We start from the raw sequence: 18,901 nt of genomic DNA, 5'->3' as shown, positions 1-18,901 counted from the left end.
CAACATAAAAATGCTTGAGAATTCATATGAAACATCATTAATACATTTTTATTGTAGGGGGCTGGCATGGGATACAATTGGATTAAAATGCACTTTCCAAATATCCGATAAGCCCAGTTAATTTTATTACCGGCTTTTGTAAAGAGAGATTTTCTTATTTAAGTTATACATTTAATTATCCATTTAAGGACTTCAGAACAATTATAAAAGTTAAATGGTGAGAAGCAAGAGTTAGCTGTCTAAATGTTATGAAAGTTTGCTTTACCTAAGCAATCAAAGACCAGATGATGCAGAGCACAGAAAATAATTTTGAAAACTTTTACATTCCCTTTATGATTTCCTAGTAAGAACATACCAATAGTGTAGGAAAACTTTTGTTTTTTCAACAGAGAAATAAACCTGAAATACCAATTTTGTGCTAAAGAAATCCTTCTAGCTTTGGAGCCAGATGGCCAAGCTAAGATTGAATCAGATTTACTTAAGTTCATTTAGTTATCAAAAGGAAATGAACTTCTGTATAAGCCAGGGGTCCCCAAACTATGGCCCGCGGGCCACATGCGGCCCCCTGAGGCCATTTATCCGGCCCCCACCGCACTTCTGGAAGGGGAACCTCTTTCATTGGTGGTCAGTGAGAGGAGCATAGTTCCCATTGAAATACTGGTCAGTTTGTTGATTTAAATTTACTTGTTCTTTATTTTAAATGTTATATTTGTTCCCGTTTTGTTTTTTTACTTTAAAATAAGATATGTGCAGTGTGCATAGGGATTTGTTCATAGTTTTTTTTATAGTCCAGCCCTCCAATGGTCTGAGGGACAGAGAACTGGCCCCCTGTTTAAAAAGTTTGGGGACCCCTGGTATAAGCAATACCAAAAAAAAAAAGCTTTAGGCCAAGGCACATTAAAAGATGCAACAAGACCTGTGGTGGCGCAGTGGATAAAGCGTCGACCTGGAAATGCTGAGGTCGCTGGTTCAAAACCCTGGGCTTGCCTGGTCAAGGCACATATGGGAGTTGATGCTTCCAGCTCCTCCCCCCTGTCTCTCTCTCTCCCTCTCTCTCTCCTCTCTAAAATGAATAAATAAATAAATAAAAATTAAATAATAAAAAAAAGATGCAACAAGCCCTGGCCTGATAGCTCAGTTAGTTAGAGCATCATCCTGAAGTGCGGAGGTTGACAGTTCATTTCCTTTTGATTGAAATTTTTTTCTGGCCCTGGCTGGTTGGCTCAGTGGTAGAGCGTTGGCCTGGCGTGCAGAAGTCCCGGGTTCGATTCCAGGCCAGGGCACACAGGAGAGGCGCCCATTTGCTTCTCCACCCCTCCTCCTCTCCTTCCTCTCTGTCTCTCTCTTCTCCTCCCGCAGCCGAGGCTCCATTGGAGCAAAAAGATGGCCCGGGCGCTGGGGATGGCTCCTTGGCCTCTGCCCCAGGTGCTAGAGTGGCTCTGGTCACGACAGAGTCACGCCCCAGATGGGCAGAGCATTGCCCCCTGGTGGGTGTGCCGGGTGGATCCCGGTTGGATGCAGGGAGTCTGTCTGATTGCGTCCCCGTTTCCAGCTTCAGAAAGACACACACACACACACACACACACAGAGTAGATTCAAAGTGAAAGGTTGGAAAAGAATTCTCCATGCAAATAATATCCAAAGAGAAGCAGGTGTAGCCATTCTCATATCTGACAATGGTGACTTCAAGACAACAAAGGTAACTGATAGATAAAATGGCTACTCAGCCACTGTCTTTTTTTGTGTGTGTGACAGATATAGAGAGAGGGATAGACAGGGACAGACAGACAGGAAGGGAGAGAGATGAGAAGCATTAGTTCTCCATTGCGGCATCTTAGTTGTTCGTTGATTGCTTTCTCATATATGCCTCAACTGGGGGGAGGGGTGCTACAGCAGAGCAAGTGACCAAGCCAGCAACCTTGGGCTCAACCTGGTGAACCTTGCTCAAACCAGATGAGCCTGTGCTCAAGCTGGCGACCTTGAGGTTTTGAACCTGGGTTCTCTGCTTCCCAGTCCGAGGCTCTATCTACTGCGCCACTGCTTGGTCAGGCAGTCACCGTCTTAAGAACAATGCAGGCCTGAAGTAGGAAAAAGGACTTTTCAACTAAGTAATCTGTCTCAGACCTCCCTTGCAGCTGAATATTGATAAGAGATGATTGGATTAGGGTGCAGACAATTTTCAGGAACTGTGGCACCACTCCCAACCCCAAACAGAAGAAGCTATCTTGTAGCCACATTTGCCCAAGGTCCTTTGACAAATCCATATAACCCCAGCCCCATCCCTCCCTCAGGGCTGACACCCTTTGCTGTTCTCAGCCCGCCAGCACCCAGGCATTTTTAAAATAAATTTTCCTTTCAGAACACACTAGCCTTGTGTTTCTGGTTTGGCCCATAGTTTCTGCCTTTCATTCTGGTGCCGAGACCTGGGAAGATGGACATTTCATACTAATAAAGGGGACATTGTCTCAAGAAGACATAACACTTCTTAATACAGTTGTCTCTCACCATATTGCGGTTCACTTTTCACAGTCTCACTGTATCACAGATTTTTAAGTTGTATGCATCTAATTTTGTATCGCGGATTTTTCGCTATATCACGGGATTTTGTGGTATATAGGTATTTTTATATATTTACTATTTTAATTATTTTGTGGTAAAATACGCATTTTCTAGCCTAAAAAAATGAAAATATAAAAATATTAATTAGCCTGACCAGGCGGTGGCACAATGGATAGAGCGTCGGACTGGGATGCAGAGGACCCAGGTTGAAGACCCAAGGATGCCAGCTTGAGCGTGGGCTCATCTGGTTTGAGCAAAAAGCTCACCAGCTTGGACCCAAGGTCGCTGGCTTGAGCAAGAGGTTACTTGGTCTGCTGAAGGCCTGCGGTCAAGGCACATATGAGAAAGCAATCAATGAACAACTAAGGTGTTGCAATGAAAATCTGATGATTGATGCTTCTCATCTCTCTGTTCCTGTCTGTACCTATCCATCCCTCTCTCTGACTCTCTCTGTCTCTTTAAAAAAACAATTAAATAATAATAATAATAATTAAAATATATTAAAAGAATATAAAATTGAAATAAAACACTACTGGTGAGTGCTCCTATTGAGTGTAGAAAGTGTTTAAAAGCATAGGAAGTGTTTATAGAAGTGTGGGAAAGGTTAATAACAATGTGGTAAAGGTTTATAACAGTTTGGGGAGGGTTTATAAAGCCTTAAATATATATATATATATAAATAATAGCCTGACCAGGCAGTGGCACAGTGGATAGAGCGTCAGACTGGGATGCAGAGGACCCAGGTTCAAATCCCACCAGCTTGAACCCAAGGTCGCTGGCTCCAGCAAGGGGTTTCTCGGTCTGCTGAAGGCCTGCGGTCAAGGCACATATGAGAAAGCAATCAATGAACAACTAAGGTGTTGCAACACGCAATGAAAAACTAATGATTGATGCTTCTCATCTCTCTTCGTTCCTGTCTATCCCTCTCTCTGACTCACTCTCTGTCTCTGTAAAAAATTAAATAATAAAATAAATATAAGGTTAACAACCAGTTCACCAAACTCAACAAAAAATTAGGTATCAGTTCTGCTGAACCGGTGAGAACTGGCTGAATCCCACCACTGCTTAAATCACACTACTCAGGTAGGTAGCTAATATAAATCCATTTAGTTTGTGGCAGCCACACCCAAAGGTGGATAATGTCGGGGGAATAAGTCTCATGTTGGCACATCAGCATAAAACCGATGAATATTTTACTGAGATCCTCCCCTAAGATCTCCTTTAAACTCCTAGCCTTTAAAAACCTCAAGATGAAGGACCAGGCACATGCTCTCCCTCCTGGGAGCATGCCTGCATCTTTCGCTTCCTCCTTTTTTCCCCTCCCTCTGCTACCTTTCCTCTTCTTCTGACAAGCGACAAGCGTGCATCTAGACTTTAAGGGTCCTCATGAAACTGGCAGGGGAGCAGTGGGCAGCAGCAAGCGCCCCAGGCTAACCTGTCTCTGAGGCCCCCCTTTCTCAAACTTTACAGGGTAGGCTGATTTCTTTCCCAAGGCAGCCCCGCCTAGGCTCTCCTGTTGCTTTTTCTATTCTAGGCCCTTCCCTGTTTCACTGTCCCCAGCTTTAATAGACTTACTCTCAAAATCACCTGGAATTGAGTTGTGAAATTTTGCCAGGAGTTGAATCCAAACTCTGCCACTTAGTTTCTGTAACAATTTAGGGACATCACTTAACATTCTTCTGCCTCATTTATTTGTGTGTGTATGTGTGTGTAAAATGAGGAGGATAGTAGGACCTGTCATCACAGAGTTTGTGATGGTTAATTTTTCTGTGTCAACTTGACTGGGCCACGGTGCCCAGATATTAAGTCAAACATTACTCTGGATGTTTCTGTGAGGGTCTTTTTGAATGAGATTAGCAGTTAGATAAGTAACATTTCTATTGTTAAATCAGATTGCCCTCCAGGATATGTTCAGCCTCATCTAGCCAGTTGAAAGCCTGAATAGAACAAAAGACTGATGTTTCTGAACAAGAGGGAATTCTGCCAGTGGACAGCTGCACCCACTACTTTCTGGTTCTTCTGCCTGCCAGCCCCCCTGTGGGTTTGGGAGTGTCAGCCTCCATAATCACGTGAGCCTACTCCTTCAAAAATCTCTCTCTCTCTCTCTCTCTCTTTCTCTCTCTCTCTCTCTTTCACACACACACACACACACACACACACACACACACACACACTCGTGCACATGTGCGCTGCTCCCCCCAGCTATAGTAGACTGCAGGAGGTGGGTGTGAAACCTATATCCTTCCTGCTGGTGCTTCTGAGTGTCAGCCGATAGTCTCTCTGATGCTCTGAGCACTCCCCAGGTGCTGTACAGACCTCATGGGTTCCCGGGAGTGCACTGTCTAGAAGTGGGATCCAACAAGACCCTCCTTCCCCAACAAGCCTCTTAGGTGCCGTCTAGTCTGAGCCTGGATCCCCACTTTAACAGGACAGCCTCCAGTCACTGCCCAGAGGAAGGTCTGAATGGGTTTCCATGGTGAAGGGGTCAGGAGACAGGCAGCAGTCAGAGGGCACTGTGTCTACTCACCTGACTCCAAGGCTGTGTCTGTCCCAGCTCAGGTCACAGCCCACTCAGGCCCATCTGCTCCCAGGTCCGCAGGGCCAGGTGCCAGGTCCGCTGCTCTCTGTATTGAGCCACCAGGTGTGAGGCCACCTCCCTACTATACAACTTTTATGATTGAAGAGTTCACAACAGGAAGGAGTTTGCAGAGATCTTTATCGGGCAGCTGCAACCGAAACTCCTTCATTTTTTTTTTTTTTTTTTTTTTTTTTTAGGGAGAAAGAGAGACAGAGAGGGAGAGAGAGACAGAGAGAGAGAAGGGGGGAGGAGCTGGAAGCATCAACTCCCATATGTGCCTTGACCAGGCAAGCCCAGGGTTTTGAACTGGCGACCTCAGCATTTCCAGGTCGACGCTTTATCCACTGCGCCACCACAGGTCAGGCTGAGGGGCCATTTTTGATGTTTGTGTGCTGGCGAAGCGGTTTTCCCCTGCCTATGTGCTTGTCCTCCATTGTAAGCCTTTATTAAATGGAATGGCTGAAAGCTTTCAGGCTCCACAGTTTTCCTACCATTTTTCCAAATCCAATGTGGACCTGCCTGGCCTTGACCACCGACATTACAGAAGGTGAATGGGAGGAATCTGTCTCCAGGCTAATCAGCTACAAGGACTGGCTGTGACCACTGACCACCACCTCATACTATTTTGGAGGATCACCTGTACCCACCCCACAGAGCAGGATTTATTTTAGTACAGCTCCGGTGTCCACTGAGTTCACCCCTTGAATGTGTCACTTGTGAAAATGGTTAGGTGGTGATCCTTTGACATGGTCTGAAGCTCTCCAATGAGTGTGCGTGCTTTGGGGCCTCTCGGGAGGTGCAGACCAAGATCAGTCACCACCTGTGTTCTGCCTGGGGCCACCTGACAGGAGCTACAAAGCAACGTGCAGATAGCTGCTACTTGTGCTGGGCTTGGAGGTGCCCAGGCGAGGTCAGTTGTGAACTAAGGCTGCCTGCTGCCTGTGTCAGCCCAGGGCCACTTAGCAAGAGGTATGAACCATGCTGAGGCCAGATGCTGCCTGTTTGAAAGGTTATAAGAAAACTGAAGCAGGAGCCAAGACAGGCCATTCCTAAGGAAAAGCCACTAGAAACAGCTTGAATGGGTTTGAAAGTTGGGTGGGGCAGAGTCTCAGGAACTCACCCAGGTGGGGCAAACAGTGTGAGCCAGTTTAATAAAGTCTCAGATATGACACTTGTCTGCTGGCTCTGTTGCGGGAGAGCTCAGGAGAGAAACATTGGCTTCTGACAGCGTTTACCTCCCCCCAGCTCTAATACTGATGCTGGACAATTCAGTTTTTTTCTTTTATATCCCTGGTGCCTTTTGAGCTACTGCCCTAGTTTGGAGCTCAGAGCAAGTGAGTCCTAGTAAGGCTGTGCATGGGCCCTTTAAGAGGAACTGCCTAGGACTTCATCTTTCTAAGCAGCTTTCCATCTTTCTAAGCTTCAATGCATACTGGTTTCTTGTAGCCAGAAGTTATAAGGAACTTCTCTTGTTCTCACTGGAATACTAGGCTGGGTAGTGTGGTGTGGGGCTTGGATCCCTTGCTCTTCAGTGAGGACCTCAACAGCTGAGATATCCTTTTGACTTTTATCTACCACACATGAGTGTGTGACCAGCCTGTTCTGCATCTCTGCCCTTTCTACCAGACTTGATGTGGCTTTTTCTTTAATTCCCTAGTTGTAAAACTTTCATTCAGCCATATTTCAGGAAGTTCCAAATGATTATTGTTCTGTCATTTAGTTGTGGGTTTTTTAAAAAACATTATTTATTGATTTTTAGAGAGAGAAGAAGGGAGAGAGTGTGTGAGACAGAAACATCCATCTGTTCCTGTATGTGCCCTGACTGGGGATTGAACCCACAGTGTTTGCATATCAGGAAGACTTTCTAACCAACTGAGCTACATGGCCAGGGTTTAGCTGTAATTTTGATGTGTTGAGGGGGGAGGTGAGTACCACATTTACATAAACCACCATCTTGACCAGAAGTCTAGGAGATCCCAGGTCTTTGAGGCCAAGTCTGTGCAGAGACAGGTTAATAGAGGAGGACAGTAGCAGAGAGCTTGAAACTGGACTCAGGTCTGGCTGCCTGCCACAAAGAAAGCCAAACTTGTAAGGTAAATGCTGGTGCAAAAGGAAAGAGGTTTATTTAAGAGCTGGCAGCCTGAGAATATGGGGACTCCTGTCTCGAAGCCCATCTTAACATTTTGGTGCAGGCAGGGGTTTTTATTAGGAGAGAGGAAGAAGGAAAAAAAAAAAAAGAACCAAGGAATCAAAAGTAGGAGGGTTTGAGAATTCTTTGTTGAGGAGACTAAGGGCAAGCCAACCCCGTCTGTTCAGGTAAATGATTGAAGATCAGCAAATCTGGAACTGGAAAGTCTGAAGGTCAAAGTCTACTTCTTTTGAAGTTAGTTCCTAGAATTCTTTACTTTTTTAGTGAAAGGAGGGGAGGCAGAGAGATTCCCGCATGCACCCTGACCGAGATCCACCCTGAAAGACCACTAGGGGGCGATGCTATGCCCATCTGGGGCCGCTGCTCCATTGCTCAGCAACAGAACCATTTTTTTAGTGCCTGAGTTGGAGGCCATGGAGCCATCCTCAGTGCCCAAGGCCAACTCATTCGAACCAATTGAGCCATGGCTGGGGGGAGGGAGACAGAGAGAGAGAAAGAGAGAGAGAGAGAGAGAGAGATTGAGAAAGGGAGGGTGGAGAAGCAGATGGTCATTTCTGCTGTGTTTCCTGACTGGGAATTGAATCTGGCACATCCATAAGCCAGACTGATGCTCAGGACATTTTTTTCTCTTCTAGTACATTACATGTAATTCTAGGTCAATATAGTCTGGAGAAACTAATATGTTTTTTTGAGACAAAAGGCCCACTTCTATCTTTAGTAGTTTTGCAATTAAAGACAAGTCACTAAACTTGCCTGGTCTCAGTGCCTACATCTGTAAAATGGGGGTAATAATGTCTAATTCATAGGGTATAAAACCTGTTAACTGATGGTCCTTGGTGCCAGTTCAGCACCAACAGGAAGTTTTCAAATTGTAGTGTGGTGAAGGAAGAGACTTTATTTAGTGTAAACAGCTCAGCTATGATACCACACGGCTGGAGGACCAAAGGCCTGTAGAACAGCTCACTGGTATTACAGCTCAGTTATGAAGCTGGAACAGCATGTGTGTGAAGCAGCTCTGGGCATGAGATGACCCTCAGGAAAGTCTGCTCAGCCCAGTTGTACCTCAGCCGGGGGCTGCCACTGGTCCAAGGGTTGCAGGTCAGCCCCTCTCAGGCTAGATGCCTCTGCACCACTCAGCTCCGGTCCACTCTGGTCTGCAGCAACAGGGCAGCTTTGCTCCTGGCCAGTGACCAGTGAGCTATCTTTTTTTTTTATTTCAATTTTTATTTATTCATTTTAGAAAGGAGAGAGGGAGAGAGAGAGAAGAGAGAGAGAGACAGAAAGAGAGAAGGGGTAGGAGCAGGAAGCATCAACTCCCATATGAGCCTTGACCAGGCAAGCCCAGGGTTTCAAACCGGCAACCTCAGCATTTCCAGGTCGACGCTTTATCCACTGCGCCACCACAGGTCAGGCCAGTGAGCTATCTTTGGTGTTTTATTTCTAGCTGGGAAAATGCAGTCTCAGGTGGAAATGAATGTGAGTTCCCCCAGGGGCTGACTATATAGAGAGAAGTCCCTGCCCCTGGTTTCTGATTTGTCTGTCCTTATGAAATTTGAAGAACCCAGATCCTCAGAGTTTGACCCAAAAAGTTCTACTCTAATTAGTTGGAATGAAGCTGCTCTATTGGTCATTAGTAATGTTAATGAGGATACAGCTACATAGGTCTGATTGGATGGGGAGAGTCTCAGTCCTATTGGTTGAAATATGATTCCAGGAACTTTCATAGAAGGGATGGCTCCAACAGCAGGAAAATTGTGCAAGTAGATAATTCAGTGTGGAAGGCTGGAGTGCAGGCAACAGGTAGTTTAGTGCAGGCTTCTCCTGAAGTGTGGCTTGCATGAGAAGCCCATGTTCAGCAACTGCTGCTAGGCCCTGCTTTTGCCTATTTCTTTCTAAAGTTTGAGCCAAATTAACCATCAGGAACATTTTGGTAGGTGTTTTCTTTATCAGGGTTGACATTTGTCTTTCAATCAAATATGTTGACAGACAGTGTCAATAACCTATCCTGTCAGTTTGTGCCGTATCCGTGCCAGAACGGGTTGGCTACCAGCTCCCATTCCATCTAGACTCCTGTGGTAGGGTAGTAGCCAATGGAGGAACAAGGGCCATTTGTTTATGAGACTCTCTCAGGCATCTGACACACTAAGGAAAAAAAAAATCAATCTCTTATAAAAGCAATACAAAAGTTTGGAAAGGTAAAAAAACAAAAACAAAGGTTTGTATCTAAATACATTGCATGATGTGGAAATTGTATTATCAGAGCCTGAGCAAAAAGGTCTTTCCTCTGCACCTTTACCAGCCCTGAGCTCTTTTTTGCATACCTGAAGGCAGAAGCTGCCCAGACAGGGAGGACAGAGGACTTCTGGCCCTTGAGGAAGGGACGGATCCCTGCCCTGGTCAGACTATGACTTCCAAGGAGTAGGCTTTCAGTTCTGAATGGGGTGAAGTGCTCCTGGGAGCAAAGACTATGGAAAAATTCAGGGGTTCGACAGGAAGGCTGCTGCCACTTAGGCCAAATCAGTAGAGGCCTGCCTGCAGGACCGGGAGTCCTTCCAACTTGCCCTTCTCTGCCTTTTATTGACCCATCACTGTGGGCTGCCTGCTCCTTCCCTACTCTTTTCTCCTAAGCAGGTCTTCCCATTAGATCTTTTTTATTTATTTAGAAATTAAATTTAATGAGGTGATATTGGTCCACAAGAATACATAAGCTTCAGATAAATATCTCTATAACATATGTTCATTGCACTGTGTCCATCACTCAAGGGCAAATCATTTTTTGTCACCGTATATTTTTGGTCCTCTTTACTTCCCTTCCCTTAACCTCTCCCTCTGGTAATCACTTCAGTTTTCATTATTTCCATGAGTCTTAGTTTTATATTTCACCTATGTGTGAAATCATATGGTTCTTAACTTTTTCTGATTTACTTATTTCATTTAGCATAATAGTCTCAAGGCCCATCCATGTTGTCATAAATGATAATATAGTATCATTTCTTACGGTTGGGTAGCATTCCACTGTGTATATGTACCACATCTTTATCTAATCCTCTGAGAGACACTTTGGTTGTTTCCATGTCTTGGCCACCATGAATAATGCTGCAATGAACATGGAGGTGCATGTGCCTTTTGAATTTTTTACTTTTTTAGTGACAGAGACAGTGAGACAGAGACAGAGAGAGGGATAGATAGGGACAGAAAAAAAATATATGTCAATTTGTCTTAGAGCTTGTTTCTTCTCCAAAAGGCCAAAGCCCTTATGTAAGTCCCTGAGTAGTATGAACGAATATCTCAAACAAAACTTTGCTTCTATATCCTTGAACTGGGAATCACATTGCACAAGACAGTGCTTATTCATTGGTTTTAATTTATTGCATTCTCAAGGTAGAACACAGACACCCCTAGAGGAAATCCAGAAACCTTCAAGTCTTAGATCCCACTTGCGCTGGTCCCTCATTGGGACTGTCAACCTAAGAAGTGTCCAAACCAGTAGAGTTTTTATCAGTTTATTTGAACCAAACTAGTGACAATAGCTGAAAATCAAAATCTTAATGGGTTGTGAAAATGCTTCACAAAATGGCAGTTTCACCATTTATTTTATATATCAGGATCAAAGGGGAAAATGTAAAGGGGTCACATGAAATCCACTGGTGATAGATTAGGGAGACAGGAAAAAGCAAAGTGGGGAAATCTCTGAGATTGGGTAAAAACTAAAATGGATAGATACTTCTTTTACATAGGTGGGTGGGTGTAGGAGAGTTAAACAACCCCAGCACCTAGAGATGCTAGGCACGCTTTACTTGTTTCAATTAAAATTATACTAGAGGTGTTTTCTGACAAACAGAGACAAAACAGATTATTCACTCACACAGCTCAATGGACAATTCTGTTTTTTTAAGCTTTTCGAGATGGCAGGGAGTTGTCAGCATAGAGGAGAGAAAGAGAGAAAGCAGACGGATGGACAGTGTGAGCAGCTGGATGGAAAAGAAGGAGGGTCAGAACCTACAGGAGGAAGAGGGTAAACTACTGGTGTGATACACGTGGTTAGAGGAGTCAAAAAGATTTAGAGCTCTGAGGAGAGGGGAGGGGGCGAGGAGGAAAGAGGCACAGTCACAGTTTGTAAGGAGGGAGGAGGGGTCAGAGAGGAGACAGCGACAGCTTCTAAGGAGGGGGGAGTGATCGAAGAACACAGTGGAGAAGGGAGAGGCTCCCAGCCTGCAGGGGAGGAGAAAGACTGGATTTGCTGGTGAATGAGAAAATAGGATTCTGCGAAGGGAGGGGGCGTTCTGGACGGAAGAGAGATTTGCAGAGGGACCAGAGAGGGTTTCTGAGAGAAGGGTGCCCTTGGGGGTCAGGCAGGAGGGAGAGAGTTGGGAGTCCACGGAGAAGAAAATATTAGGAGTGGAGGTTTTAGGTGAGGTTTCTTTGGCCAAAAACGGAAGGCACAGAAATTAAGGACAGGAGAGAAGGGAGAAGAAAGCCTGCATGTAAGGAATTTCTGATGCCCTCCCCGTCCGGTGGCAGAAATTGTCAAGATCTCTTAGGATATTGTAATAGTAATAGAAAGCAAGCTGGCTAGGCACCCAGACTTTCAAGGAAGGCCGTAGAAGCTAGCCACTCGGAGTAGAAACCTCCCAAACTGTGAACCTCAGAGAGTAGAGTGAGTCCCAAAGGAGTAGAGTAGTCTCTGAGGCCTGAGATTGGGAGGAGCCCATGTTCCGAGAGGAGCTTGGCTGGATGGTTTGGACTGAGAGGAGCCCACAGTAGAGGAGACTGGTGAGAGACGGGGGCGTCCCCGCCTTCAGTCACAGTTCCGAGAGGAGAAAATCTCTGTAGAGAGTCTCAGACAGGAGGTCATCACCCCAAGGCTGAGATCCCAGGACATAGGAGAGTGGCCTGGCTAGGCGCGCCTAGACTTTCGTAGAAATCCATAAAGGAGTAGAGGCAGACCACTCATAGATATGGGGTCCGAAGTCAAAACCGTCTGACCAGGAAGGGGTGTTTTTAGAGAGAAATTTAGAGGCCAACCCGGGAAGGGAGAGGGAGAAACTCCTTACCTTTCTGGTCCAGCAGGGTTCAGGACAGGGTTAGACTGCCAGCCAATCAAACTATAATTACACATCCAAACAGAATCAGGAAGTAAGCCCGGGACGAGTTGCTGCTGTCCATTGCTTCCCTGGCTGTAAGTTTGGACGGCAAAGAGGGATAGTCCAGGAGTTAGTACCCTGTCCCGAGTTTCAGCACCAGATGTTGAAATCCATGGGACTCCGAAAGACCAGAGTAACAGGCTTTATTGAAAGGAAAAAAGGAACCCTGCCGGGCACTTCTCTTGGGGAGAAGAGCCCCAGTACAAGCTAGGGAGATGAATTTATAGGGTTAAAAGGAGGGTCTCAAGCAAGTGGGTGTTGAGTCAAAAGTCCTGGTATGCTTCCTTCCGTGGTTTCACGATATCGGCTTCTTCTTCTTCTTTTTTTTGTATTTTTCTGAAGCCGGAAATGGGGAGAGACAGTCAGACAGACTCCCGCAGGCGCCCGACCGGGATCCACCCGGCACGCCCACCAGGGGCAACGCTCTGCCCACCAGGGGGCGATGCTCTGCCCCTCCGGGGCATCGCTCTGCCGTGACCAGAGCCACTCTAGCGCCTGGGGCAGAGGCCACAGAGCCATCCCCAGCGCCCGGGCCATCCCTGCTCCAATGGAGCCTTGGCTGCGGGAGGGGAAGAGAGAGACAGAGAGGAAAGGGGGGGGGGTGGAGAAGCAAATGGGCACTTCTCCTATGTGCCCTGGGGAATTGAACCCGGGTCCCCCACACGCCAGGCTGACGCTCTACCTCTGAGCCAACTGGCCAGGGCCTGTGTTTGTATTTTTTTAAATTTCAAGCATTAACATTTTTTTCAATTACAGTTGAAAATACTATATTAGTTTCAGGTTTACAGCATAATGACTAGATAGTTATGTACTTTACAAAATGGTCACCACAAAAAGTCTAGTACCCTTCTAGCACAATACATAGTTATTATGATATTATTGACTACATTCCCTATGCTGTACATCCCCGTAACTATTTTAATAACTGATCATTTATTCTTATTAATACCTTTCATCTTTTCACCCACCCCTTAACCCTCTTCCATCAAACAGTTGTACCAATGAGTTTGTCTTCTATATTTCTGAGTTTGTTTCTGCTTTGTTTGTTCACTTATTTTATTTTATAGATTCCACTATAAGAGAAATCATATAGTATTTATCTTTCTCTGTCTGACTTATTTATTTTAGCATAATCTCCTCTAGGTCCATCCATGTTGTTACAAATGCCAAGTTTTGTTTTTGGATAAGTAATATTTCACTATATATATGTCCCACATCATCTTTATCCATTCATCTGCTGATGGATACCTAAACTGCTTCCATATCTTGGCTATTGTAAATAATGCGGCAATGCATGTAGGGTTGCATATATCTTTTTGAATTAGTGTTTTCAATTTCTCCAGATAAATATCCAGAAGTGGCATTTCTGGATCATATGGTAGTTCTATTTTTAATTTTTTGAAGAACTTCCATACTCTTTTCCATAGTGGCTGCACCAATTTACAATCCCACCAAAAATGCAAAGGGATTTCCTTTTCACCACTTTCTCACCAACACTTGTTGTTTGTTGACTGATAATAGCCCTCCTGACAGGTGTGAGGTGATATCTCACTGTGGTTTTGATTTGCATTTCCCTTACGATTAATGATGTTCAGCATCTTGTCATTGTTATGTTAGCTATCTGCATGTCCTCTTTGGAGAAATGTCTGTTTATGTACTCTGCCCATTTTTAATCAGATTGTTTGTATGAGTTATTTATATATTTGGGATATTAACCTCTTATCAGATATATCATTCACAAATATCTTCTCCCTTTCAGGAGGTTGCCTTTTTGTTTTGTTGATGACTTACTTTGTCATTTTGACAAGTCTCACCATTCTTTGAGCACTTCCTAACTTACTAGCTTAATATAATGTTTAAAATTCACCTTGTTCTTTCCCAGTTCTAGTGCTAGAATCGGCCAATTCTCCAAGAAGCTCTGGTTTCTGTAAGTAGCACACAGAATTTAGAAACCAAGTTCTGGGTTCTAGGTGTGTTCATTGCTTCTGGGCTTTTTCCAATGAACATAGCTAGGATATATATGTATACACACACCCATATCTGTGTATATTAAAAACTGTAAGTTCATACTGTCACATACAAATCTAATCCAATCTATAGACTTAATGCTATTCTTCTCTCTGTCCATATTTGTAACTCTCTTTTGTCTGTGAGAAAATTGTCACATATTTACTTATTTGCCAATCCTAGAATATACAGAAACTAGTTTTAGAATTGTTACCGCAGCCCCGGCCAGTGGCTCAGTGTATAGAGCATCAGCATGGTGTATGGACATGCCAGGTTTGATTCCTGGTCAGGGTACACAGGAGAAGCATGGCCCCGGGCACTTAGGATAGCTCGGTTAGCCTGAGCACGTCAGCCTCAGGGGCTAAAAATAGGTTGGTACTCAAGCATCAGCCCAAGACAGGCTGCCGGGTGGGTCCCAGTTGGGGTGCATATGGGAGTCTGCCTCACTATCACCCCTCCTCACCCCTAAAATAAAAGGAGTTGCTATCCCAAAATAACCTAAATTATGGCAATAAAACCCAATTAGAGTTTAATATTTATTTGCAATTTGTATTTTTCTTTAGTCTCAAAGTGTAGAGTGAAATAAGTGGTATTCTAAAGTTACTTGGGTTGAGTTAGTTCCCCCTCGCCCCTATGCACACCTGCTTTTCAGTGTGATTATATGATGCGTTTGAAACTGTTAGGTTGGCTTGTTTGTATTCCAATTTAGGATTCTCCTATTCGTGTGTGTTTTATTTTATTTTTAGTATATGAATCGTTAACATGGCTCCAAAAGGGAGAACCACACACAAAGGAACATTCAAGAGAAATTACCACTCCGGCCTCTCCTCGGTGCCCTCACTCGCACCCACCACCTGTAAGTAACCCATGTGATTAGTTTCTTGTTTATCCATTTTAATTTATTTATTTATTCATTTTTAGAGAGGAGGGAGGAAGGGGGGGGGAGGAGCAGGAAGCATCAACTCCCATATATGCCCTGACCAGACAAGTGCAGGGTTTTGAACCGGCAACCTCAGTGTTCCCAGGTCAACGCTTTATCCACTGCACCACCAGAGGTCAGGCTAGTTTCTTGTTTATCCTTCCTGTTTCCTTTTTGATCAAAAAACAGTCACATGTGTGTTCTGTCCCTTCCCTTTTTATATTACATAAAAAGAAGCATACTTTGATACTCTTTGTACTTCACTAAAATCCATAGCAGTTGGCAGAAATCTTCATTTCATTTTTTTTACAGATGTATAGTGCTCTATAATGTGTTTGTACCATAGTTTATCCAACCACTGTCCTCTACATGAGTATTTAGGTTGTCTTTAATATTTTTCAACTACAAACAATGCTGCAATAATTAACCTTGTGCATAAGTATTTTCATATGGTTGGAGATGTTTACTTAGGTTAAGTTTCTAGAAGTAGGGTTGCTGGGCCAAAAGTAGACACTTTGATTAGCTACTGAATAACAAAATCCTTCCTAAGTAATATTAGATTTGCCTTGTATTTATTTATAGCTAGTGCTTGACTTACGACCACGATTGCTTCTGACAGACCAGTTGTAACACGATTTGGTCATAAGTTGAGCAGGCTATCTGTACAGTACTGTGAAATGATGTTATAAAAATCTTTAAGTCATATTTTATCATATTTTCTTTCATTATTGTTATATATTATAATTTTCTTTGTTCATTTTATGCCATTTGTATAATCTCTACACCATTTTGTTTGTTTTTACATTCGTCAGGTTCAAGTAAAACACTGCATTACCAGTACAACTGGTTTAATATTTGCAAAGACAATTTCCTCTTGGTAGACATCTTGGGAGAAGTATGATGAAAAATATCCGAGACACAAAACACAAATTGCTGTACCGAGTCTGGGATAACAGTTGAAATGGTGCACACGGAGATGGTAGTGCTGCCCGAAGCTGGTCTGCACTGTCCTACGCCCAGCTGGGCAACGCTTGCGCTGCCAGACGCAGAGCAGTCATGGCTAGCTATTGTGGTCGTAAAGTCGAATGGTCATAAGTCGGTCAATATTTGTAATTGGATTTTAGCTCCAAGAGTAATGATGTAAAAAATAAGGGGCAAGGTCCTGGCCAGTTGGCTCTGTAGATAGAGCATTAGCTCAGCGTGCAGAAGTCCTAGGTTCAATCCCCAGTCAAGGCACACAGGAGAAGCAATAATTCTCTTCCCCTCCCATGGACATGCTGCTGGGGCACCCTGGGGTGCCTTGGGGCACAGTTTGAGAACTATGGATCTAACGGTTTTGAGGATACAATTTTTGGAGAAAAATCAAGATCAGGTTGTCATAGTTGATATTTAAAAATCAGTATAAATGTTAAAATTGTATAAAGAAGTAATATTTTTAAAGTCTTGCTCTCCATGTGTCTTTTAAATGCATGTCTCTTTTTGTGGCAGCTCTATAAGTTCATTTGACAATCAATAGCTAGTTCTAATCCACAGTAACTGTTTGTAGATTTTTGAAAGTGGTGACAAGGCATACAGGTGACCAACGTGCAGAGCTCGTTTGGGTAACCTTCAGTCTCATTAAGTTTTCTGGAGAACCGAACCCAAATACAGTATGGGACATTCCTTATTCCTCTGGTCCAGACAGCTTTGTTGAGCCTGGTGTCAATGCACGCAACTGGAGTTCCCATTCCCTTCAGGGCAAATTCCACTTTCTCTGAGTGACCGAAGGGCATGCTTCTTGAAACCCACTCTATGGAGGAGCTTGTAAACGTTGATGGTGTATTCTCTGGTCACTATCTCACTGATGGCAGAATGGCCCTTCTTGCCACTCTTCTTTGCGGGATCCATTTTCAGGCCCAAGTTGAAAAAAAAGTAAATGCATGTGTTTTATTGTTTTGTCTAGTTGCTTTGGGATGGACTTCTATCTTACATAAAACAAAACAGAAACAATCGTCTGACACAAACAATCAACTATTAACATCATGTAGGTCAAAGGTAAATGGTTGCATAGAGAAAGTGAGAAGCAAGGACAGTATATAATAAATGTTTCAGCCGATATACATGTAATAAAAATATTTTATAACACCAACCGCATCAGGTGAACTCAAGGAGATTTGCAAGTTTAATTGAACCTTTCTTTTAAACAAATTCACTACTTGAAATTTTTAATGTTCTGAACCAATGTATAAGGAACTTGATTTTTTGTGAAAGAAGATTATCTGATAGTCCATCATACATTTAAAGTATGATGCGGTTCACTGAAATTAAGATGTATGCCTAATTTTTTGAACATATTATTTTATAAAGTATCTCTATATTATTTACATTGCATTCTGAGTTTTCTGTCTTTTAGGAGGATAAGAAGAAAAACACTCATCTCCTAAACTGTATATAAAGGGAAACTGAGAGAGAAAAGTAGTGAGTTTATTTAGCATTGCACAGAGAAAAATCTGAAGGCATCACTTATTCATATGGGCTATAAAAATGCATGTAATAAATCAGTTATGGCATGTTAGTATCTAACAGCCATAGTTCCTTTCACAATAAGGTGAGGATATATAACAATAAATAAAAATCAAAAGTGCCCATTTTACATGATTTTGTATTAGAGTTAGTGTATGTAATTTTTGCCCAAGAATTAAAAAGTCAGTTCTAGCAACATAGTCACAGTAATGCCAGCATACAGTATCCCATGAGTGATGTGATTACAAGAGACTTAACGACAGACAGATGGAAGGAGTTGCTTGCTTCTGTTTGACTCCTATAGCCATGATACAGGGTTTACTTTGATTAGAGCAACTTCAGCTTATATTAAAAGCATAAAGAACCAAGAAAGTTCCACTTCACTTTGCCATTATAATTTTGATGGCAGATTGACTCAGCAAAGCTACAAGTCCCAAAACATTGACCAAAGCACCTCTTAGACATCTTTGTAAAGTTATTCTGTAACCTAGATTGAAATAATGTGATCATATCTTCCTTCGGGTCTCTGTTACTTTAATTATAAAGAGATGACAGAGCAACACCTCCATAGTCAATCAGATGCATGTCTCCCCTTTCTTTTCACTGCTCAGATCGAGTACCTGGGATTCTTTAAGGTAGAAATAAAAGCATTTCTTTCTCTGGGTCTTTGGGAAAAGCAAGGAAATCTAAGGTAATATTGATGGAGAAGTGGTGTTTTTATAGATCCAATACTAGCTGTATTGTTCAGATGTCCTGACAACAGTTCTCAAGACTGTGAGTCATAGTTCACTATCTAAAGTTTCATTTAAGTAACATGATGAATTGGCAAAAAGAGGATGGGGAAGCATGCGAAAAGGTTTGTATAACAAAGCACCATAAATCATCTCTGGTACAGTGGGCTCCCTCTCACTCAGCCTGTGAGCTTGTCAGAGGAGTTGCAAGGAGAAGGATGAGAGAGAAAATAGGGTCTTTCAACTTTAGGGTTACAAAATCCTACAAACCAGGAATGCCATTTACTCCTAACCAAATCCTTCCTGAGGTGT

At 43.3% G+C, this 18,901-nt stretch overlaps 1 protein-coding gene and 1 pseudogene across 1 annotated transcript in view; both read right to left on the bottom strand.

Moving 5' to 3' along the window:
• The window catches only part of NLRP1 (NLR family pyrin domain containing 1), a 36,495-nt gene extending 31,273 nt beyond the window's left edge, over nt 1-5,222 (bottom strand). The window contains exon 1 of the mRNA XM_066262832.1: nt 5,087-5,222. The gene's annotated coding sequence lies outside the window, so the exon portion shown is untranslated. The remainder of the gene's footprint in view (nt 1-5,086) is intronic.
• Nucleotides 5,223-16,878: 11,656 nt separating this feature from the next.
• LOC136323490 (large ribosomal subunit protein eL31-like) lies at nt 16,879-17,243 on the bottom strand (annotated as a pseudogene).
• Nucleotides 17,244-18,901: the final 1,658 nt, after the last annotated feature.

The sequence above is a fragment of the Saccopteryx bilineata genome, chromosome 2 (assembly GCF_036850765.1).
Source record: "Saccopteryx bilineata isolate mSacBil1 chromosome 2, mSacBil1_pri_phased_curated, whole genome shotgun sequence".
Taxonomy (NCBI): domain Eukaryota; kingdom Metazoa; phylum Chordata; class Mammalia; order Chiroptera; family Emballonuridae; genus Saccopteryx; species Saccopteryx bilineata.
The sequence above is the reverse complement of the archived record's forward strand: the minus strand, read 5'-3'. Positions and strand labels throughout refer to the sequence as shown.